We start from the raw sequence: 25,974 nt of genomic DNA on the forward strand, positions 1-25,974 counted from the left end.
TCTGGAGGAAACCCACACGATGATGGGGAGAACATCAAATCTCCTTACAGCCAGCAGGGTGATGATGAAAGAAAAGCAGTATGTATGGTTTCCATGGACTTAGTTTGTTTCTTGACAAGCTCTTGCATAGTAGGTTGTCCAGCAGATCAAGGAATCTGAGCTATATCGGCAAACTGGATCCATAGTGACAGACACAAAGTGCTGGCAGAACTCAGCAGATCAGGAAGCATCTATGGAAACGAATAAACACTCACATTTCGTGCCAAGTCTCTCTAACAGGACTGGAAAGGGGGGGGGGTGATGCCAGAATAAAAAGATGGGGGAAGGAGAAGGAGGACTAGCTAGATTGTGAGAGGTGAAGCCCAGTGGCTGAGGAAGGTAAAGGGCTGGAGAAGAAGGAATCTGATAGGAGAGGTGACTGGACCAGGGGAGAAAGGGAAGGAGGGGCAAAGGGGAAAGAGATATGCAGGTGAAATGAAGAGGTGGGGAATAGAAGTGGGCCAGAGTGGGGAATAGAAGAAGAGGGAAGAGGAATGGAATAAAAAATTACTGGAAGGAGAAATTGATGTTCATGCCATTAGGTTGGAGGCTACCCAGACAGAATATGAGATGTTGCTCCTCCATCCTGAAACCTCAACATGGCAAAGGAGGAGGCCATGGATCAACATGCTGGAATGCGAATGGGGATAGGAATTAAAATGGTTGGCCACTGGGAAATCCTGCTCCTGGCATATGGAGCGGAGGTGCTTGACAAAGCTGTCCCCCGATTCACAACAGGTTTCACCAATGTAGGGGAGGCTGCACTTGTGACAAGAGTCCTTGATGAGGAGAGTTTGGACCCAAATGCTGGAGTATCCAAAGCAAGAATCAAGACAGTATCAAACTGGAATGAGAACCGGGTACAAGCAAATGCTAAGCGATATCGCTAGCAGGCTTACGACTGAGCACCAAACCTCAGTTCAGTTGCTCTTTAAACATTCAACTCTTGGTGCCCAAAACATGATTGCCAGTTAGCGGGACCACCCTGAAACATTAAAGGAGCTGTGCCAAAGAATTAGACTGTCTAAATTCCAGAAGCTGGCGCAGATGGGAGTGTCTTGTAATAGGACCCCCTGCCATATGGCCAACTCCTGATGGCTCTGGCTGCTTGGAGAGACCGTGATGGTGGTCGTGGAAGACAGCTGTATCCAAAATGTCTCTTTCAGGCACCCAACACCCCTCTGATAGGCTCTATCACTGTCTGGAATGGGGGATATGGGGTGGGGGGGTTTCTACTACACAGGACTGAAAGAAGCTACAGAAAGTTGTAAAATTAGTCAGCTTCATTTTGGTACTAGCCTCCATAGTTTCCAAGACATTTTCAAGAAGCGGTGCCTTTCTGAGGACCCCCAGCTCCCAGGACATGCCCTCTTCTCATTGTTACTATCAGGTAGGAGGTACAGAAGCCTGAAGGTACACACTCAGTGATTCAGGAACAGCTTCTTCCCCTCTGCCATCTGATTCCTAAATGGACATATGAACCGATGAACACTACCTCACTTATTTTTAGGACAAACTAAAGGTTGAGAGAGCCAACAAGGAACCTAGAGGTTCTCATCGACCAGTCCATCCACCTTATCAATCATCTGGCAGAGTGTAAGAGCGACTACATTATGAGGCCAAAGAGGGTTAGCTCGGGCCCGGTCTCAATCCATTGTGGTTCCACCCCCCAATCTCTGACAGTGACCAGCCTGTCCCATCTCCTGCTCGGGACTCTGTCGAGCCCATGCAGATCGGTTACACGAGTCTCTCTGCCGAAGAGAGGTCCCGGTGTTGGAATCAAAGCTGCTGCTATTACTATGGGGAAGCAGAACCTGTGGGCCGAATATCCGAAGTTGCAGCCGCCTGGAGAACTGCTAAGACCGTCCAGTATGTTCAGAGGATATTTGAGTGGTGTTCTGCACAGGTACATTCCAATGAGACAGGGAAAAGATGGTAGGGTACAGGAACCATGGTGTACAAAGGCTGTTGTAAATCTAGTCAAAAAGAAAAGAAGAGCTTATGAAAGGTTCAAAAAACTAAGTAATGATAGAGATCTAGAAGATTAACAGGCTAGCAGGAAGGAGCTTAAGAAAGAAATTAGGAGAGCCAGAAGAGGCCATGAGAAGACCTTGGTGGACAGGATAAAGGAAAACCCCGAGGCATTCTACGAGTATGTGAAGAGCAGGAGGATAAGACGTGAGAGAATAGGACCAATCAAGTCTATGAAGCAGCACCAATGCAGACATCAATGCAGCGTTGAAAGAGTTGGGGAGCATTACCAGGGAAGGCTTGGAACATGGATTACTCTACGTAGCTAACAAAAGGCAAGGATAGTTGGGACCAATGTGGGTGTCTTTTGAGTTTGGAATTTGGAAATGTATCCATAACTGGCTTCATATTAGGAGGAGCAGGGTGTTGACAGATGGATACTTTTCTGACTGAAGCATGTTAATGTACCTTGGACATACATGTTGGGATCTTTATTATTTACTTAGATAAGAATGTATGAGATATGAATAGTAAGCTTGCAGAATACATGGAAATTCTAGTAGTCCAAGATAGCAAAGAAGATTGTCTAAGGGTATGGTCAGACAGAGATCAGTTCGAAAGTTGAAAGTTGCAGATGGAATTTAATCCAGATAAATGTCAGGTAATGCACTTTGGGAAATCCTATTCTGGTTGGACAAATAACATAAAGGAGAGACTTCAGGAATCCCTAGCTTAAAAGTCTGCAGCTCTCTGAAAGTGACAACACATGCAGATAATGTAATGAAAAAGGCATTTGGGTCAAGACATTGAATAGAGCAGATGGGGCATCATTTATAGTTGTACAATATACTAATTAAACTACTGTTGTCACTCTAAGAAAGGGTGTGGAGGCAGTTGAGAGAGTGCAGAAGGAATTCACCAGGATGACAAGAATGGAAAGCTACAATTTTAAGTGAGATTGGATAGGCTGGGTTTATTTTTCCTGGAACAGAAGAGGCTGAGGGGTGACCTTAGAGAAATGCATAAAATTATGAGGGGCATGAATAGGACAGATGCTCAGAGTCTTTGTCCCAGGGTAGGGGAATCTAGATCTAGAGGGCACAAGTTTAAAGTGAGGAGAGAGAAATTGAAAGGAGATCTGAGAGGTACGATTTTCACACAGATGATGGTGAATATCTGGAACAAATTGCCTGATGGAGTGGTGGAAGGAAATGCAGTTGTAATGGTTGAAAGGCATTTGGACAGGTACTTGTATGGTTGCTCTAGTTCTTGTTCTGGATTCCCTTAACCTGGGGAAAAAGGATTCTGACTATCTACCCTCTCTCTTTTTAGTGTTGCCACATCCTTCCGGTGGTGTGGGAACCAGAACCATACAAAAATTCCAAGTGCAGACTGGCCGATGTTTTGCACAGCAGATCGTCCCAACTCTGGTAATCAATGCCTTGACCTATGAAGGCGAGCATGCGAAATGCAAACTTCAGTACTCTTCCCACCTCTTCTCCATTTCCATTGAGTTATGAACCTACATCCCCACGGTCCTCTATCAACACGCCTGAGGTCCCTGCCATTGACTGTATCTGTATCGTGCATCTTTGATACCCACAAACGCACTTTTCCTCAGATTCCCAGAGGCTGGTGTGCTGGGATGGTAATGATTTTTATCACTGATATCTCTCCTTGCTGAGATCTTTCAATAAAGGTGTGGGAAGTGGGTCATGTATTCTAGGATCTTGCTATGAATCTTTATTACCAGAGGGTCATGTTGCAGAGAGGGGGCAGGTGGTTCTGTGGCTGTTGAAAATAAGGACCTTATTTGTACGCTTCAGTGAATGAGTTGATGAAGGCTTGGATCTCGGTCTCCAAAAGGGCTCAGACGCATGTGTCATCTGTATAGTGTTCTCAATGAATGAAGCTGGGATGATGGTATTCTAAAGCAGAAGAACAGTTTTCCTTTGTTCTTGAGTATCTGGAAGATTGTTAGAGTTGAGATACAGCATTATGTCAGGAAGAACTGAGAAAAATTTGAGGGCAGTGATGAGGCCTTATTTGACACCTGCCTGAACTCATACTGGGACTGCTGTGGATGGTTGTTTGAGGCCATGGTTTTCATGCTGTCATGTACCAGCCAGGAGATGGAATCAAGGTTCTGTGGGCAAGCAAATTTGAGAAGGTTACTCCATTGTTCCTCTCTGTTGACAGCTTTTGGGAGGTCAAGACTGGCTGTGTAAAGTGATTGACATTTTCCTAGCATCTCTCAGAGTGTGGCAGAGACCTGGCCATTATGCCTCCTGATATTTCAATTCTTCAGTCATTAGGAGGAGGAAGTCAGAGAGAACACTGCTGATGAGTTTCTCTGTGGCAGATGTTAGTGGAAAACTATCTGTAGTTACCTCAGACATATTGTTTCCTGAAGCTGCTCTCAAAAAGGGCATCACTAATATAGACTGTCGGCCTTCTGCCAACATTTCGCATTTGTGATTGAATTTCCTCACTGCCAAGCTTTAGAACTTCAGCTGGGATACTGTCTGTTCCTGAGTTATTGTTGATGCTTCTTTGGCATCTGTCTTTTTCATCTTCTTGCCAGCCAGAAGTTGTCATTAGCCGAGACTGTGTGCTTTTCTGTGGAGTGGAATCAAATTCAGAAATATGATTGAGGAGCTCTTTGAAGTGTTTCTTCCAGTGGTTGCTATCTACTTCTCTGTCCTTGATAACAGAGAGGTTAATTGTCTGCCCTATGTTCTTGGCTGTGGTAGAGGTGGTATCTTGAGTGTTTGGATCCTGACAGCACTGAGGAATCTGTGTATGTCACCGTTATCAGTTGAGCTTCTGGGTTAAGGTGTCAGAATGTCATTCAGATCTGTTGTTAATGGTACTGTCCTTTAGAGTTCTCACATTCTGGATTTCAAATTCATTGAGCAGCAGAATTAACTGTGACTTGTTTGGTTTGATGTGGATTAGCCACTGCACACCAGCTAGTACATAGGCCTGATAAAGTGACATCTTGGTCCAGTCTCAAGAAGGGTGAAGGTGACCAGGGACCAGATAGTGCTGCACAAACACTAGCAAACTCACACATAGGCACACACATACACTTGCACGCACATGCACGTATGCACACATACATATACATCGACACACACACACACACAGAGTCATAATAGGATGAGTATTTCAGCAGGTTTTACACCTACGTAATATTTTAATAAAGGAATAAACTGCAGAGGTTATTTTAGCTTTGCCAGCTCTCTGTAGAGGGACACGTTTGTCCTTCAGATGAACTGGGTTGGCTGAGGGAAGCTCGTTCATGAGCAATTTGTTCAAGTATCCACGACGTGCCTTCGATTCCACTTTTCAGATGGGGTCATCTTTGTGCCAAAGCCCATTTTTGTTTCAGTCTTCACCTCAAAGTAAGAAGGATGGTGATAACCCATTCTGCATCTGGCCCATCTCTTTCAGTTGTATGTTTGTATTGTTAGGTTGTTGCAAATACAGAAAATATAAGTTGATGTTTTGAGCAAAAGCATGTGAACTGCAACACTCAGTGTTGGTCTCCAGCAGGTAAGCTTACAGAGAAACTGAGTAATTTTTACCAGCGGATGCCAGGCCATTCTTTAAGTTGAAGAGTATAGACACGCAGTATTTCAGCAGATATTGCACTAAAAGAAATAACTTCTGCTGAGGATATTTTGGCTATAAAACCTGTCAATAGAGGAACATGATTCTAATATGTAGCATTCATTAATGATTGTTCAGTTCACTGAATATTGTACTCTGGAGAGTAATGTGACAATGACTGAGAATCCATTGATTGTGCAGGATCAGGACATTCATTGAAGGTCTGAATTCAGATAAAACATGACCAGGTAGATAAATTTACAAAATACCAGATGAAGTCTGGGAAGGAATTTAATATGGCCATTTACCAGTCTGAGTAGAATAGAAATGTAAATATGTCCATGCCTTGTGTCATTTGGTTTAAATAAATCACAAGAGTATTCATTGGTAATGATTTTTTCCGAACTGTTTTAACAAGTTTCTAAGATATTTTATATGTCAGTCCGTCATACAATTTGTGTTCCTTTGTCATGCTGTGTGCTTTATAGAGGGAATTCTAGAATTATGTTAAGATCAAGGACAGCTCTGCATGAAATAATAGAGTTGTTATTACAATGGTCTTGAAATTTGTTGTTTTGCAGCAGCAGTACATTGCAATAAATAATATAAAGACTATAAATTACAGTAAGTAGATATACAGTATTTACTCCATACCTGATGGTGATGCAGCCAGTTAGACTGCTCTCCTCTGTGCAACACATACAAAATGCTGAAGGAACTCAGCAGGCCAGGCAGTATCTATGGAAAAGAGTATAGTTGACATTTCGACCGAGACTATTCAACAGGACTGAAGAAAAAGAAAGATGAGGGGTCAGAGTTAGAAGGTGGAGGGGATGGGAGGGAGGTTGAAGACACAAAAGGTGATCGGTGAAACTGGAAGGTGAAGTAACCTGCTGGGAAGTTGACTGGTGAAAGAGATAAAGGGTTGGAGAAGGAGGAGTCAGATAGGAGAGGACAGAAGGTCATGGAAGAAAGAAAAGGGGGAGGAGCACCAGAGGGAAGAGATGGGCAGGCAAGGACATAAAGTGAGAGGGAAAAGTGAGTGGGGAATGATGAAGGTCAGGGGGCATTACTGCAAGCTAGAGAAATCAATGTTCATACCATCAGGTTGGAGGCTACCCTGATGGAATATAAGGTGTTGCTCCTCCAACCTGAGTGTGGTTTCATCGCGACAGAAGAGGAGGTCATGGATTGACATGTTGGAATAGGAAGTGGAATTAAAATGGGTGGCCACTGGGATATCCCATTTTTTCTGGCAGACAGAGCATATGTACTTGGCAAAACGGTCTCCCAATCTACGTTGGGTCTCACTGATATACAGGAGGCCACACCGGGAGCACCGGATATAATAGATGACCCCAGCAGACTCACAGTTGAAGTGTCGCCTCACCTGCAAGGACTATTTGGGGTCCTGAATGGTAGTGAGGGTGGAAGTGTAGGGGCAGGTGTGGCACTTGATACATTTGCAAAGATAAGTACCAGGAGGGAGATCAGTGGGGAGGGACAAATAGATAATCCCTGCGGAAAGCAGAAAGTGGGGGGGGGGGGCAGGGAAAGATGTGTTTGGTGGTGGGATCTCGATGGAGATGGCAGAAGTCATGGAGAATTGTGCTCTGAATACAAAGGCTGGTGGGGTGGTAGGTGAGGACAAGAGGCACCCTATCCCTCATGGAGTGGCAGGAGGATGGGGTGAGGGCAGACGTGCACGAAATGGAAGAGTTGCAGTTGAGGGCAGCATTGATGGTGGAGGAAGGGAAGCCTCTTTCTTTGAAGAAGTAGGAGACCTTCTTCATTTTGGAATGTAATGCCGCATCCTATAGTAATTTGCGAGTGTCTACCAGCTCTGTACCTACTGAGTGACAGACCACTTCTTTTTCTCGATCAGTCCCTTGAGAGAGCACAGGTGACTTGCTACTACTCTGATTTTGTGGCATTTGAGGCAGCCGACAAGGCCAATGTGGGAAGTGTGCACTCTTCCACTGATAGGGCAGGGTGGTGAGCTCCTACTGCTTCTGTAGAACTTCTGCATGCTCCCAGTGCGTGGACTCAGGATCCTCAATATCATCTCAAATGTTTCTTCTTCACTTTGAGTCGGCGGGGGGGGGGGGGGAATCTCTAATTCTAGTATTATAGAGAATTTGTTAGAGAGTCCATTGTCAGGCCCGCAAACTATGTGACATGCCCAATGCAATTCTTAGAGTGTTTCTCACGAGCGTAGCTAGTGTTGCAATGCTAAGTTGGGCAACATATCTCCTTTCCATTGTTGGGTTTCACAGAGTGATGAACAGAGCAATTCAGTCTTGCTGGAACACTTGAATAAAGACTGATATACCATTGGAAAGCCCATTGATTTCAATAAAGATTATGAACTAGAGATTAGGGCAGTAGAGGAATGTCAATTTTTCTTTGAAATTAGTTTAGTGTTTTTAATTAAGTAGTTTCATTAAGACTATTTTATTTATTTCTAGGAAGTGTTTAATTTTTGATATTTTTAAATGAATTAGTGTCATTTCTGAGGATTTTTACTTGACTCTCAATGTCAATCGCTGTGCCTGTGATAAGAAAGAGATATAATGTATGTCATTCAGACCATAATTTTCAGATTTGTCACCGTTTCAACTGAAGCTGAAAATGCAAAAAAAAAGTGATGAAGTGGCTGCAGCATTGTTAAAAAATTGTAACGTTGGGCTGTTCCAACAAAAATCCACTGTTGCGTCAACACAGCTCAACAAGAAAATCAGTATAGCATGTGACTGAAGCAATTCCTCCCATTCTTTTTGAAAAATCCTGAAAAATAATATGGTAGTGCTTGGTTTAGGCAGCAGGAAACTCAACCATGCTGTGTGTGGGTGGGCTAGAGACAAGCATTTACGGGTTAAATTTCATCAGTCTTTTCTGTGATTCACGAGCACTGCCTCTCCTAATCTATGCCCAAGATCAATAAAACAGCTGGAAATGCTCAGCAGACCCAGCACCATCTGGAGAGAGAATATATTTAGTCCTTACTTTCGCTTGGTGATCTTCTCAATTTAAAATACAGGTCACCGTAATATCATCTGATGGAAAGAACATACCTCATAACAAAGGCTGGAGGAACAGGATAGCTCTCTGAATGGTTTTGTGCTATGTTGTAAGGAAATATGAAAATATGGCCAGTTCTCTCCACATATACTGCCTGATCTGCTAACAACCTTTCTTTATTCTTGATTTCCTTCAGGTGTCCTATTTCACTTTTTGTTAGCTAGGAATATTATTTATATTGAATTTCTCCCTTTATGGATTCCTTAGTACCTTGCTTTGATTCTGAGACAAGATAATGGGTTGCGTGCTATTGAAGCAGCGTAATGACCTCAAGAAAATGTAATGTGCGTATTACTGGTTCTGTGTCACTTGATTGCTAAAATTAGGCATGGGGTCAAATATGTAGCATTATTGGCCTGATGGGCCAAACAAATATCTTCCTTCTGAACAAGGTCATCTTTGGCTCAGTAATGATGAGCAGGTAGAACATTGGTGTTGAATTTAAAGTTTTAAGTGAAGATAATAAATTACGTTTAAATGTCTTTATCTGATATTGATTTCTCTTTATGTTTGATCACACGTTTTGAATGCCATCTCTGACAGAGAATAGGAAGTGAAGGAATGAGACATGGTCAATGTTATACCATTTTTAGTTGCCCTCTTCTGTATAAATAATAATGACAGAAGACAGGATTATTTGCTGTCATCACAATCCAGGAGTCTCTTAAAAGACCCTACCGTATTCACCTCCACCACCATCGCTGGCAGCCCATTCCACACACTCACCACTCCCTGTGTAAAAAAAACTTACCCCTGACATCTCTGTACCTACTTCCAAGCACCTTAAAACTGTGCCCTCTCGTGTTAGCCATTTCAGTCCTGAGAAAAAGCCTCTGACTATCCACATGATCAATGCCTCTCATTACCTTATACACCTCTATCAGGTCACCTCTCATTCTTCTTCACTCCAAGGAGAAAAGGCCGAGTTTGCTCAACCTACTCTCATAAGGCATGCTCCCTAATCCAGGTAACATCCTTGTAAATCTCCTCTGCACCCTTTCTATGGCTTCCACATTCTTCCTGTAGTGAGACGACCACTACTGAGCACAGTACTCCAAGTGGGGTCTGACCAGAGTCCTATATAGCTGCAACATTACCTCTCGGCTCCTAAATTCAATTCCACGATTGATGAAGGCCAATGCACCGTACGCCTTCTTAACCAGAGAGTCAACCTGCGCAGCTGCTTTGATTGTCCGATGGACTCGGACTCCAAGATCGCTCTGATCCTCCACACTGCCAAGAGTCTTACCATTAATACTATATTCTGCCATCATATTTGACTTACCAAAATGAACCATCTCACACTTATCTGGGTTGAACTCCATTTGCCACTTCTCAGCCCAGTTTTTCATCCTATCAATGTCATCCTATCCTATCATGGGTGTTAACATATGAGTTGATCTGTCCTGGGCCCAGCACATAGATGCAATCATAAGGAAAGTACATAGGCAACTTTACTTTCTTAAGAGGTTCCGCTTCTCATTAAGGATTCTAACAAACTTTTTCTTTGTTGAAGATTGTTGAAAGTAACCAGACTGGTTGCTTCATGGTCTGTTTTTGGCAATTCAAGTGCACAGGAATGTAAGAAGATGCAGAGAGTAGTGGACTCTGCCTAATATATCACAGGCACATCCCTCCCCACCACTGGTACTATCTACAGGAGGCACTGCCTCAAGATCAAAGCCCCCACCATCAAGGCCATGCCACCTGTTTGCACCTGCCCACTGGGTAGGAAGTACAGAAGCCAGACCTTCTCCAACATGTTCAAGAGCAGCTATTTCCTTTCAACCATTGCACTAAAATGGATTTTGTCTTTTATATTCAAATTGTGTTTGTTTGTAAAAATAGTTTAATTTACATTTAATTTATGTTTTTCTTGTGAGTGATGCTGTGATGCTGTTCCAAGCAAATTTTTCATTCTGCAAATGACAATAACCTTAACTTTGACTTTTATTTGGACTTAATTATTTGCTACTCACGTCATTATGCCATAAGCAGATTATTGCTTTGAAATTCAGCCACAACTGGCAGTACTAAATGCCCTTCATTGTAGCATCAGTGCTCTTTATCCTGCGCTTAAAATACTTTAAATAATTTCAATGGAAATGAAATTTCAGAGGTATTGTACAGTGCATTGACTGGATTATATAGCTACCTTCGCACTATTGTCTACAGTTGAACTTCTAGGTAAATCAATGTTTTGTCTTTTTGGGTGGGAGATGAATATTGGCCAAGACAGTAAAGAAAGTTGCTCAAATCTCCCTTAACCAAGTATTTTAGGGTCTTTTACATCCATCTAAGAGGGAACTCAGTTTTAGATGGAAGGAAGACACCTCAAGCAACACTGGCTTTGAAGTATCAGTTCAAATCGCTAGGTTGGACTTGCACCTACTTTTTGATTCAGAAGTGAGTGTGATACTACTGAGCCTTGGATGATTCTTCGTTGTAATCTTTTCCATGGAGTTACTGAGTCATACAGCGCTACTGCACACTACGGTACAAGCCCTTCAGCCCATCCAATCCGTGCCGTACAGTCCTTCTGTTTAATCCCATAAACCCACACCAGGACAATGGCTCTCCCTACCCCTCTCAGCCAGGTACTTGCCCAAACTTCGCTCAAATATTGCAACTGAGCCCCCATTCACCACTTCCACTGACAGCTTGAACCAGCCTCCTCATTTTAACCATTTCCACAGATCTAATTATTGTTTGCAAACCTGTCTGTAACAATCTGTATGAGGACAATATTGCAAAATTATGTTCAAAATCTTACATCAAGCCAGAGCCACTCAACCAAGTTCTTATTTTTTGATCTTGTGAAATTCTACTTTGATTTTTAAGTGAAATAATTGTTCACTAAATTGACCAATGAGTGACGCATGTAATCGGACAGCTGATAGGCCCACTGAATACAGACTTGGCAGAGGGTAATTCAGTTCTTCAAAGTCCCATTTTCGTAGTCTCAAGTCATTGAGCGATACAGCACAGGTGCACGCCTTTCGGCCCAGTGAATCCACGCTGACCCAGTAAGTCCCAATTTCCTAGGTTTTGACCATATACCTCTAGGTACTCAAACCATTTTTATACCATAGACCCTGACCATTAACTGAGGGGTCTGTGGATCCCAGGTTGGGAACCCCTTCAGTCTAGTATCTTGAGCATTTATTTATTTTTGGAATAAAAATACTGTTGGACTAAAAGGATGTCAGTAAACTTAAAGTCCTTGAAAAAGGTGTAAAAGGTGGACAAGATCGATAAAGATGAATACAGAATTAAAGGTGTAATATGTGAATGTGCGCAGTGTACGGAATAAGGTTGATGAACTCCCAGCACAATTACAGATTGATAAGTATGACGTTGTGGGCATCACTAAATCATGGTTGAAAGAAGATTGTAGCTGGGAGCTTAATGTCCAAGGATACACATTGTATTGAAAGGACAGGCAGGGAAAGCAGAGTGGGTGGTGTGGTTCTTTGGTAAAAAATGTAATTACATCATTAGAAAGAGGTGACATTGGGGGTGGGCTCAGAAGGTGTTGAATCATTGTGGATAGAGCTAAGGAACTGCAAGGGTAAAAAGACCCTGGTGGCAGTTGTATTATATAGACACCCAAACAGTAGTAAGGATGTGGTCTACAAGTTACCATATGCAATAGAAAATGCATGCAAAAAGGGCAATGTTACAATAGTCATGGGGGGATTTCAATATGCAGGTAGATTGGGAAAATCAAGTTGGTGTGGAATACCAAGACATAGAATTTCCAGAATGCCTATGCGATAGCTTTTTAGAGCAGCTCATGGTTGAGTCCCCTTGGTGATCAGCTATTCTGGATTGGGTGTTGTGCAAAGAACTGGAATTGATTAGAGAGCTTAAGCTAAAACCTTTAGGGGAAAGTGATCATAATAGTTGTGGATAGTGTGGAGGGCTGTCAGAGGTTACAACGGGACATTGATAGGATGCAAAACTGGACTGAGAAGTGGCAGATGGAGTTCAAGCCAGATAAGTGTGAGGTGGTTTGTTTTGGTAGGTCAAATATGATGGTAGAATATAGCTTTAATGGTAAGACTCTTGGTAATGTGAAGGATCAGAGGGACCTTGGGGTCCGAGTCCATAGGACACTCAAAGTTGTTGCGCAGGTTGACTCTGTGGTTAAGAAGGCATATGGTGCATTGGCCTTCATCAACCGTGGGATTGAGTTTAAGAACCGAGAGGTAATGTTGCAGCTACATAGGACCCTGGTTAGACCCCACTTGGAGTACTGTGCTCAATTCTGGTCGCCTCACTACAAGAAGGACGTGGAAGCCATAGAAAGTGTACAGAGGAGATTTACATGGATGTTGCCCGGATTGGGGAGCATGCCTTATGAGAATAGTTTGAGTGAACTCAGCCTTTTCTCCTTGGAGCGACAGAGGATGAGAGGTGACCTGATAGAGGTGTACAAGATAATGAGAGGTATTGATCATGTGGATAGTCAGAGGCTTTTCCCCAGGGCAGAAATGGCTAGCATGTGAGGGCATAGTTTTAAGGTGCATGGATGTAGGTACAGAGGAGACGTCAGGGGTAAGTTTTTTACGCAGAGAGTGGCGAGTGTGTAGAATGGGCTGCCGGTGGCGGTGGTGGAGGAAGATACAATAGGGTCTTTTAAGAGTCTCCTGGATGGCTACGTGGAGCTTAGAAAAATAGAGGGCTATGGGTAAAGCCTAGGTAGTTCTAAGGTAGGGACATGTCTGGCACAGCTTTGTGGGCTGAAGGGCCTGTATTGTTCTGTACATTTTTTATGTTTCTATGTCTCTATAATATGATCAAATTTACCTTGAAATTTGAAAAGGAGAAGCTAAAGTCAGATGTATCACTATTACAGTGGAGTAAAGGGAATTCCAGAGGCATGAGAGAGGAGTTGGCCAGAATTGACTGGAAAAGTACACTGGCAGGGGTGATGACAAAGCAGGAGTTTTAATTAGATCACCTCTCATTCTTCTGAATTCCAGTGAGTACAGGCCCAGAGCCATCAAAAGCTCCTCATATGATAACATTTTAATTCATAGAATCATTCTTGTGAACCTCCTCTGAAATCTCTGCAATGTCAGCATATCATTTCTTAGATAAGGGACCCAAAACTGCTCACAAATACTCCAAGTGAGGATATCCTAGTCCTCTCAAGATGAATGCTGACATTGCATTTTCCTTCCTCACCACTGAATCAAACTGCAAGTTAACCACTGGGAAATCCTGCAAGAGGACTCCCAAGTCCTCTTCCACCTTGGATTTTTGAATTTTCTGCCCATTTAGAAAATAGTCTGTGCTTTTTTCCTGCTACCAAAGTGCATGATCAAACACTTCCTGATATGATATTCCATCTGCCTCTTATTTTTTGCCCAGTTTGTCTAAGTCCTTCTGCAGCTTTCTTGCTTCTTCAACACTATCCACATGTCCAGCAGCAACCCCCCCCCGCCCCACCTATCTTCGTATTGTCGACAAACCTGGCCACAAAGATATCAATTCTGTCATCTTAATCATTGATATATAATATAAAATGAAGCAGTCACAATTCAGACCCCGTGGAACTCCACTAGCCACTGGCAGCCAACTAGAGATGTTTCTTTCATTCCCACTCTTTGCCTCCTGTCAGTCAGTCAATCCTCTATCCATGCTAGTACCTGAAATGATAGGGGAGATTAGTAGCTCAGGTTGGCTGCTCATTTGTAGGGTGAGTGTCCATGTTACTATCTTTCCTGTAATGCCGTGGGCTCTTGTTAAGCACCCTCAATGTCAACATCTTCTCAAAGGCCTTCTGAAAATCCAAGTACATTACATTCACCAATTCTCATTTATCTACCCTACTTGTTATTTCCTCCAAGAATTTTAACAGATTTGGCAGACAACATTTTCCCTTAAGGAAACCATGCTGACTTTGGTCTATTTTGTTATGTGCCTCCAAGTACCCTGAGATCTCATCATTAACAATTGACTCCAACATCTTCCCAACCACTGAGGTCAAGCTTACTGGCTTATAAGTTCTTTTCTTCTGCCTCCCTCTCTTATTGAAGAGAGCAATGACATTTGCAATTTTCCAGTCCTCTGAAACCATGCCAAAATCTAATGATGGTTGAAAGTTCATTACTAATGCCTGCACAATCTCTTCAGCTACCTCTTTCAGAACCCTGATGTGTACATCTGGTCCAGGTGACTTATCTACCTTCAGACCTTTCACCTTCCCAAGAACTTCCTCCCAAGTAATCGCAACTGCACTTACTTTAGCCCTCTGACACTCTAGAGCATACCGGAGTACCGGAAGTGTCACCATCTGGTCTGGCGGGGGCCCTGCACAGGATCAGAAAAAGCTGCAGAAAGGTGTAATCTCAGCCATCTCCATCGTGGGCATTAGCCTCCCCAGCATCCAGCACATCTTCAAAAGCAAACCCTCAAAAAGTCAGCATCTATCATTAAGAATCCCAGTTACCCAGGATCTGCTCTCTTTTCATTGCTACCATTAAGGAGGAGGTACGGGAGCCCAAAGACACACACTCAACATTTCAGGAAAGTTTCTTCCCCTCTACCATCAGATTTCTGAATGGACAATAGACCTGTGAACACCACCTCAGTACATTTCTGGTTAATTGGGATGCATAGGGACCAGTACATTTTGAGTAATTAAACGGCTGCCCCAGTTAGTCAAAGTTTAATAGAAATGGTTTAAAAGAGACAAGCTACATTTAACTGAGTAATAAATTATGCATTTTAAATGAAATACAGAACACGTTAGACTGCTACCAATATTACTACAGTACTATAAAGCCGTCTATTAGTTGCTAATAGTTATCGGCACAGGAATTCAAACAGTGTACTCCGCCGTGTTCTTTTGATTGACTATAAATGAACAAAATCAGTGCAGACGCCTAGTGAAGATAATGGACTGCCTTGATTGCCCTCCTGCGTGAAGAAATATTAAAAATCACTTCCTTTTCATTCATTGTCAGTCGGCTCAGATGAGTAACATAATAGAAAACGCAACTGATACTATCTAAAAACTGTTTGCTCAGAGGTCGGTGTAGTGTCTAATGGCCACACAAGTGCACCTGACTGACGCCAGTTAGAAACTGTTCAGCAACAGTCTCCTGTCCCAGTTAAGTGCAAGTGTCCCAAATAATTGAAGGAAATCCTGGCTATGCACTGAGGGCAGGGGATCTTCTGGAGCCAGGTGGGGGAATTGCTGCTGCTCTCGGGCAGCCAGCAGGTCTGCAAGACGCTCTTCCTTTAAGTTGTCATGGGCAAGTCTTGCCAAGGCTCACCATCCAGTCCGTGTACACTGTTCCAGCTGCTTTGGAGCGAGTCCAGCATATACAATCTGAACCTCTTTTGGTACTTGAACCTCATTTGACCCTCTTGTGAGGCCTACTTTGGTTCCTCTTGCCCAGAGACAGCATGCCACACAGTAGTTGTTTGAGGATTCTGGAGTCCTCCATGTGTATCACATATCCTGTCCATTGAAATTGGACTTTCAGGATCGCGGCCTCAATGTTCGTTGTTCCACTCTGCTGAGGGCTTCCAGGTTTGTGACTTGGTCCTCAGAAAATGAATACGGAAGCTGTCTGAGAGTCCTTCTGTTATCAGTCCATTTCTCACTGTTAACGTAAAGGAGACTGCTAATGGTGACAGCATTGTACACCTTGAACTTTGTGGATAGACCATTGTCATGCTGGTTCAACATGTGCAAATGCTGGTGGTCAGGGTTCTGTCTGGCTTTGTAAATCCTGGCATTGATTTACAATCCAGGGAGACAGCACTACATACGATGCTTCTGCGGTAGCTGAACTCATCTACCATATTCTGTTTTGCTCCCTCAGTGGTGATGGAAGAAGGGGCAGCAGCAGATCCGGGACCAGAATGAAACAGGACTTCCATCTTTACCAGGCTGATGGTGGGGCTGGAGAGACAAGAGGCTTCTGCAAAGCTGTTGACAGTAAGTTGGAGATCAGACTCTGTGTGGGCCATCAGGGCACAGTCATCAGCATAAAACACATCAAGGATGAGTTTCTCAATTGTCTTGAGTTATCATTCGGACAATGCAGGTCAAAGAGTGATCCATCAAGCCTGTACTTCAGGTACATACACTGTTCAAGGTCACTGACAGCAATGTTCAGCGTGCGTGTGAAAAATAGGGAAACAATGACAGGGGCCAACACACATGCTTGTTTCACACTATTTGAATTGGCTCTGAAGCTTCTCCCCTTTGTCGGGACAAGGCCAGTCATATTGTTATGAAAGAGACGAATGAGGCTGATGAGTCTGCAAGGGCATCCCAGCTTCGACAATATGATCCACAGTGCTTCCCCGTTAACTGTGTCGAACGCTTTGGTTAGATTGTGAATATGAATTCAAACCTTGTTCCACGCACTTTTCCCGAACCTGATGACCAACAAAAACCAGGTGGATAGTGCTGCGACCTGAGCAAAAATCCACACTGTGTCTCAGGTGGGTTTGCTTCTGATATGCTGGTGATTATGGGACAGGACCTTCCTGGCAATGGACAGAAGGGAGATGCCTCAGTCGTTGCTACAGTCAACTTTACCTCCCTTGTCTTCTTCTTCCCAGGTATTCATTAGAATGCTGTGGAAGGTTATGATTGCAACTGGATCTACTGACTTGAAGATCTCGGCGGGTATTCTGTCCTGTCTGGGGGAATTTTCCAGAGCTTGTTCAAGCAATGGCTTTCTTTCCTCAACCACTGTCCATTGTAAGTACTCTGGACTTATTCATATGAAAACAATAACGTACAAAATAAGCCTGCATTACTGTACAACATCTGGAGGAATGTTGTCTCCTTCAGCGGCATGCAGTTATATGGTTTAGTGATGATGAACTTAAGCTTCTATCACTTGTTTTACTTTAATTACGCATATCACTAATGAGAATGGGCAGCTGGTCCAGAGAACCTAGTATCACGCAACCTCAAACATTTATGCTAGGGAAACAATGGTTGAACTATATCAAGGTTTTCAAAGGGAGAGACTGAGGTTTGGAGATCAGGGGTTTGTGCGGGTCTTTGCTAGGGAGATAACTTTGGTGTCTGGGTGGTGAAGCTTGATGACGCTGTGTCTGGGCTGAGGATGTGAGTTAGAAATCTGGTGATTGACGGGTTGGAATCCTGAGGAGATTTGGTTGGTGGGGCTTGTTGGACATTGAAGAGTTTGGAGGAAGCATTGGGGCACACTTAGTGACAAGTAGTTTGGGGAAAGGGGATAAAAGATACAGTGGATTCCAGTTAATTGGGACAGCTACTTATTTGGGACAACTCAAGGAACAAAAATGAATGGAGAAAGTAGCCAGGATACCCTTCAGTTATTTGAGACACATATGCCAATTAATCGGGACAGGAGACTGTTGCCAAACAATTTCTAACTAGTGTCAGTTGCGTGAACTTGTTTGGCTATTAGACACTACACCATACTTAGAGCAAATAGCTTTTAAATAGCATCATTTGTGAGTGTTTGTGTTCAAAAAGAGGTGAATTTCCCATTGATAGTTGGTGAGAAATAAGCAGTAAGACATAAGGATTAAGACAATTTAGAATTCAAGGTTTCAAGCATTCAGGTTTGGAAATGCCAGAAACTACTTCAGTGAGTTAGGAGGTACGAACAATTTGAAGTTATTGACAAGTCATCTTGAATGTTAAATGAAAATGAAGATTTGTTGAAAGCATTGTATGACGGTAGTCCATTATCTGCCCTAAATGTCTGCACTAATTTTTTTCATTTATAGTCAATGAAAAGAACCTGACAGCGTGTTGGTTGTCTGTTGTATCTGACAATGACAGTGAAACCTGTGCGGGAGAGTTTTTTAAAGTAGAAAAACCATCGCACTGGGACAGACCACTCTCTCAACCTTGGAGCAGTTGTCACAAACTGAAGTCTTCCTTGCTTGCAGTGGATATTCATGACTTCTTCTGGGCCTTGTTTGACCAAGGCATGACTGAGCAGGCGCGTGGACATCAGCGAGTTAGACTGGTAGAAAGAATTTAAAAGGAAGTAATTTTTTCTTCAGCGGTTTGATCAAGACATGACTGCGCAGATGCTTGGACATCAGCAAGTTAGACCAGCAGGTAGGGTTTAAAAGGAAGACAGCTTTATAGAGCGGATGTTGGAGCAGAGGGAGACAGAGTAGGAGGGCTTTGGCTCAACAGGGCTTAGGCGATAATGGGTCAAGGAGAGGTAAATTACTTGTGAATAGAAACAGGAGGTATGTCTGTGAGGCTAGTGTTTTGTACTGGGTGTTGGATTTGGGATGTCCAGGAGACTCCCAGCCTCCCGGACGGCCACATCTGCACCAGCTGCATCGATCCGCAGCTCCTTAGGGACCAGGTTAGGGAACTGGAGGTGCACCTCGATGATCTTCATCTGGTCAGGTAAAGTGAGGAGGTGATAGAGAGGAGCTATAGGCAAGTCGTCACACTGGGGCCTCGGGAGACGGGTAAGTGAGTAACAGTCAGGAGAGGGAAGGGCAAGAGTCAGATACTAGAGAGTACCCCTGTGGCTGTTCCCCTTAACAATAAGTACTCTTGTTTGAGGAATGTTGGGGCGTGATGGCCTTCCTGGGGGAAGCAACAGTGGCCGGGTCTCTGGCACAGAGTCTGGCCCTTAGGCTCAGAAGGGTAGGGAAAGGAAGAAAGCAGCAGTAATACGGGACTCTATAGTTAGGGGGTCAGACAGGCAATTCTGTGGACGCAGGAAAGAAACGCAGATGGCAGTTTGCCTCCCAGGTGCCAGGTATGGGATGTTTCTGATCACGTTGACAATATCCTAGAGTGGGAAGGTGAACAGCCAGAGGTCATGGTACAGATTGGTACCGATGACGTAGGTAGGAAAAGGGAGGAGGTCCTAAAAACAGACTACAGGGAGTTAGGAAAGAAGTTGAGAAGCAGGACCGCAAAGGTAGTAATCTCGGGATTACTGCCTGTGCCACACGACAGTGAGTACAGGAATAGATGATTACAGGATAAATGCATGGCTGAAGGATTGGAGCAGGGGACAGGGATTCAGATTTCTGGATCATTGGGACCTCCTTTGGGATAGGCGTGACCTGTACAAAAAGAACAGGTTGTATTTGACTTGCACTTATTCTGACAGGGAGCATTGCTAAGGCTACTGGGGAGAGTTTAAACTATAATTACTGGGGGGGTGGGTGGGAATCAAACTGAAGAGACGGGGGAAGGGACAGTTGGCTCACAAATCAAGAAAGCTTGTAGACAGTGTGTGAGGGAGGATAGGCAGGTGACAGAGAAGAGATGTGCTCAGACCGATGGTTTGAGATGTATCTATTTTTATGCAAGGTGTATCATGAACAAAGCGGATGAGCTTAGAACAGGGGTGTCAAACTCATTTTCGGTCACGGGCCGGATTGAGCAAAATGCAGCTTCATGCGGGCCGGATCAGTCGGACGCGTGCGAACGCAGCTTTCGTTGCCTCCGTTTTTTTCAGCCTGCTCTCATGTGTCTCAGTCTCTGCTATAACTACAAAGTGTTTCACTTTACAAATTCCGTTTCTTATGAAGAAGACTGCCGAGCAAGACTGCCGAATAAACACTAAAAACCCTGAAAACCTGGTACCTGAATAAACTCAGCATTAGCCATATCATACGCCATAGGCGCTTCGATTACTGGGGCCAGCTTTAATAGTAATTAGATATTATCTCGCGGGCCAAAGATAATTCCACCGCAGGCCAGATTTGGCCCGCGGGCCTTGAGTTTGACATATATGGCTTAGAATGTGGATCAGTACTTGGAGCTATGATGTTGTGGCCATTACTGAGAGTTGGATGGCTCAGGGACAGGAATGACTACTTAGAGTGCCAGGCTTTAGATGTTTCAGAAAGAACGGGGGGGGGGGGGGGGGGGGGAAGGGGGAGCAAGAGGTGGCGGTGTGGCTCTGTTGATCAGAGATAGCGTCACTGCTGCAGAAAAGGAGGAAATCATGGAGGGATTGTCTAATGAGTCTCTGTGTGTGGAAGTTAGAAACAGGAAGGGGTCAATCACTCTACTGGGTGTTTTTTATAGACCACTCAATAGTAACAGGGACATCAAGGAGCAGATTGGGAGACAGACTCTGGAAATGTGTAATAATAACAGGGTTGTCGTGATGGGAGGTTTTAATTTCCCAAATATTGATTCGCATCTCCCTAGAGTGAGGGGTTTAGATAGGGTGGAGTTTGTTAGGTGTGTTCAGGAAGGTTTCTTGACACAATATATACAGTGGCATGCAAAAGTTTGGGCACCTCTGGTCAAAATTTTTGTTACTGTGAATAGTTAAGTGAGTAGAAGATGAACTGATCTCCAAAAGTCATGGTTACAGATGAAACATTCTTTTCAACATTTTAAGCAAGATTATTGTATTATTTTTGTTTTGTACAATTTTAGAGTGGGGAAAAAAGGAAAGGAGCAACATGCAAAGTTTGGGCACCTCAAGAGATTTGAGCTCTCAGATAACTTTTACCAAGGTCTCAGACCTTAATTAGCTTGTTAGGCCGATGGCTTGTTCACATTCATCGGTAGGAAAGGCCAGGTGATGCAAATTTCAAAACTTTATAAATACCCTGACTCCTCAAACCTTGTCCCAACAATCAGCAGCCATTAGCTCCTCTAAGCAGCTGCCTAGCACTCTGAAAATTAAAATAAATGATGCCCATGAAGCAGGAGAAGGCTATAAGAAGATAGCAAAGCATCTTCAGGTAGCCATTTCCTCAGTTCGTAATGTAATTAAGAAATGGCAGTTAGCAGGAATGGTGGAAGTCAAGTTGAGGTCTGGAAGACCAAGAAAACTTTCCGAGAGAACTGTTTGTAGGATTGCTAGAAAGGCAAATCAAAACCCCCATTTGAATGCAAAAGACCTTCAGGAAGATTTAGCAGACTCTGGAGTGGTGGCGCACTGTTACTGTACAGCAACACCTGCACAAATATGACCTTCATGGAAGAGTCATCAGAAGAAAACCTTCCCTGCGTCCTCACCACAAAATTCAGCGTCAGAAGTTTGCAAAGGACTAAACAAGCCTGGTGCATTTTGGAAACAAGTCATGTGGACTGATGAAGTTAAAATAGAACTTTTTGGCCATATGTTTGGAGAAAAAAGGGTGCAGAATTTCATGAAAAGTACACCTCTCCAACTGTTAAGCACGGGGATGGATTGATCATGCTTTGGGCTTGTGTTGCAGCCAGTGGCACGGGAAACATTTCACTTGTAGAGGGAAGAATAAATACAATTAAATACCAGCAAATTCTGGAAGCAAACATCACACTGTCTGTAACAAAGCTGAAGATGAAAAGAGGATGGCTTCTACAACAGGATAATGATCCTAAACACGCCTCAAAATCCACAATGGACTACCTCAAGAGGTGCAAGTTGAAGGTTTTGCCATGGCCCTCACAGACCCCTGACCTAAACATTGAAAATCCTTGGATAGACCTCAAAAGAGCAGTGCATGCAAGATGACCCAAGAATCTCACAGAGCTAGAAGCCTTTTGCAATGAATAATGGGCAAAAATCCTCCAAACAAGAATTGAAAGACTCTTGGCTGGCTACAGAAAGTATTTACAAGCTGTGATACTTGCCAAAGGGGGTGTTACTAAGTACTAACCATGCAGGGTGCCCAAACTTTTGTTTCAGGCCCTTTTCCTTTTTTGTTATTTTGAAACTGTAAAAGATGGAAATAAAGGAGTAATCTTGCTTAAAATGTTAAAGAAATGTGTCATCTTTAACTTAAGCCTTTTGGAAATCAGGTCATCTTTTACTCGCTTAGCTATTCACAGTAACAGAAATTTTGACCAGGGGTGCCCAAACTTTTGCATACCACTATATATAAGCCTACAAGAGGAGAGGCTGTATTTGATCTGGTATTGGGAAATGAACCTAGTCAGGTGTCAGATCTCTCAGTGGGAGAAAATTTTTGAGATAGTGATCATAATTTTATCTCCTTTACCAGAGCATTGGAGAGGGATAGGAACAGACAAGTTAGGAAAGCATTTAATTGGAGTAAGGGGAAAAATGAAGCTATCGGGCAGGAAACTAGGTAATGATAGACATCTAGAAAATTATAAGGCAAGCATGAAGGAGCTTAAGAATTAAATTAGGAGAGCCAGAAGGGGCCATGAGAAGGCCTTGGCGAGCAGGATTAAGGAAAACCCCAAGGCATTCTACAAGTATGTGAAGAGCAAGAGAATAAGACGAGAGAGAATAGGACCAATCAAATGTGACAGTGGAGAAGTGTGTATGGAACCGGAGGAGATAGCAGAGGCACTTAAAGAATACCTTGCTTCTGTATTTATTATGGAAAAGGACCTTGGCATTTGTAGGGATGACTTACAGTGGACTGAAAAGCTTGAGCTTAAAGACATTAAGAAACAGGATGTGCTGGAGGTTTTGGAAACCATCAAGTTGGATAAGTCACTGGGACCGGATGAGATATACCCCAGGCTACTGTGGGTGGCAAGGGAGGAGATTGCCGAACCTTGGCAATGATCTTTGCTTCGTCAATGGGGATGGGAGAGGTTCTGGAGAATTGGAAGGTTACAGATATTGTTCCCTTATTCAAGAAAGGGAGTAGAGATCACCCAGGAAATTATAGAACAGTGACTTCAGTGGTTGGAAAGTTGATGGAGAAGATCATGGGAGGCAGGATTTATGAACATTCGGAGAGGCATAATATGATTAGGAATAGTCACCATGGCTTTGTCAAAGTCAGGTTGTGCCTTATGAGCTTGATTTAATCTTTTGAGGATGTGACTAAACTCATTGATGAAGGTAGAGCAGTGGATGTAGTGTATATGGATTTCAGCAAGGCATTTGATAAGGTATCCCATGCAAAACTTATTGAGAAAGTAAGGAGGCATGGGATCCAAGGGGACATTGCTTTGTGGATCCAGAACTGGCTTGCCCACAGAAGGCAAAGAGTGGTTGTAGACTAGTCATATTCTGCATGGAGGTCGATCACCAGTGGGGTGCCTCAGGGATCTGTTCTGGGACCCCTTCTCTTCGTGATTTTTATAAATGATCTGGATGAGGAAGTGGAGGGATGGGTTAGTAAATTTGCTGATGACACAAAGGTTGAGGGTGTTGTGGATCGTGTGGAGGGTTGTCAGAGTTTACAGTGGGACATCGATAGGATGCAAAACTGGACTGAGAAGTGGCAGATGGAGTTCAACCCAGATAAGTGTGTGGTGGTTCATTTCGGTAGGTCAAATATGATGGCAGAATATAGTACTAATGGTAAGACCCTTGGCAGTGTGGAGGATCAGAGGGCTCTTGGGATCCGAGTCCATAGGACACTCAAAGCTGCTGCGCAGGTTGACTCTGTGGTTAAGAAGGCATACGGTGCATTGGCCTTCATCAACCGTGGGATTAAGTTTAAGAGCCGAGAGGTAATGTTACAAATATATAGGACCCTAGTCAAACCCCACTTGGCGTACTGTGCTCACTTCCGGTCGCCTTACTACAGGAAGGATGTGGAAACTATAGAAAGCGTGCAGAGGAGATTTAAAAGGATGTTGCCTGGATTGGGAAGTACGGTATACCTTATGAGAATAGGTTGAGTGAACATGACCTTTTCTCCTTGGAGCAATGGAGGATGAAAGGTGACCTGATAGAGGTGTATAAGATAATGAGAGGCATTGATTGTGTGGATAGTCAGAGGCTTTTTCCCAGGGCTGAAATGGCTAACACGTGAGGGCACAGTTTTAAGGTGCTTGGAAGCAGGTACAGAGGAGATGTCAGGGGTAAGTTTTTTACTCAGAGAGTGGTGAGTGTGTGGAATGGGCTGTTGGCGATGTTGGTGATAGAATCTTTTAAGAGACTTTTGGACAGGTACATGGAGCTTAGGATAATAGAGGGCTATGGGTAACCCTAGGTAATTTCTAAAGTAAGTACATGTTCAGCACAGCTTTGTGGGCCGAAGGGCCTGTATTGTGCTGTAGATTTTCTGTGTTTCTATGCCCTTCGCTCTCCATGAAGCATTGCAGAATACTTGCCTGCTGGATCTCACCTGTTGATCTCAACCACCCAGTTGCCAGAGCTGACCTCCTGTGCGAGGTCAGGCATGCCCGCATTTCGCCAGGTATGAGGCCTGCCAGCTATGCTCACCTGGTTTGTATCAGAGGGTGGCTGCTGTCACATGCAAACAACTACTAGGAGCCACAGCTGAAAGCTCAATATTAGGTGGAGTCTAAAAGTGAGTGAGTTGCCCCAGAATGGACACGGCAAGCCCCTTCGCCAGAGTACTACCCCTTCCTAGACATTCCATACATGGAAATGTACACTGGATGAATTTCTCCATCGATGACTATTAGGAACTGATACATGGTTTTGTAGTACTTTAATAGCATTAGTAGTGTTCTAATTTGTTCTGTTCATTTAAATACACAATGTTTTACTCAGTTAAATGGTACTTTGTCTTTTTTATATGTTTTTAACTATTTCCATGAAACTTTGAGTAATTGGGGCAGCTGCTTAATTGGGCCAAAATGTATTGGTCCTGATGTGTCCCAATTAACCGGAATCCACTGTACTTGGAGGGTTAAAGCTGGGGATTGTCTGAAAGTGGTAGAAGGTGGCAGTGAGGGGTAATGAGCACGTGGTCTTTGGTTTTGTTCGGACCAGAAGTGTAGAATTAAGTAATAAGACTTATCTTGGTAGGTTCTCAGTTTGGCTCTTTTCCAGTAAGACCAAATTGTTCCAGGTATCACTCCCAGGAACATGGTGGAATAATCTCCCTGTCAAAAAAAAAAATGGTTTGGAGGTACTATGTGTCAAATCTAGAAATCATTTGCATTTTATTGCAATTTCTATAAGGACATTACAAATTCTTACCCATTTGGGACATGGACTTTGCTAATCAGTATCTATGCCAATGTATGGTGTTGAATTCTCTGACCATCCAACCCCACGTAACATTTTTAAGGAATGTCGCAGTGAGAATAGTCTATAACATTCCAAAAACCTGAAGTTGTTGTTACTTTACTGATTCCTTTATTTTGACAACCTTAAAAAAGGGAGATCAGAATCAGAATCAGTATGAGGTTTCATATCACTGGCATATGTCATGAAATTCGTTGTTTCAGAGTTGACATTGCAACTCTGGGACTTCTGTGCGACAATACATGTGTGGAAATCCCGAACATGCCGTCAGTTCACTCTGTAGTTTTAGGAAGTGCAGCCAGGCTAGCCCATTACAGGCATGCAACCAGGGTTTGTTTTACTAATGAGGATTGAGACGCTCGGGGGGGGGGGG

Source organism: Hemitrygon akajei, chromosome 3 (assembly GCF_048418815.1).
Source record: "Hemitrygon akajei chromosome 3, sHemAka1.3, whole genome shotgun sequence".
NCBI lineage: Eukaryota > Metazoa > Chordata > Chondrichthyes > Myliobatiformes > Dasyatidae > Hemitrygon > Hemitrygon akajei.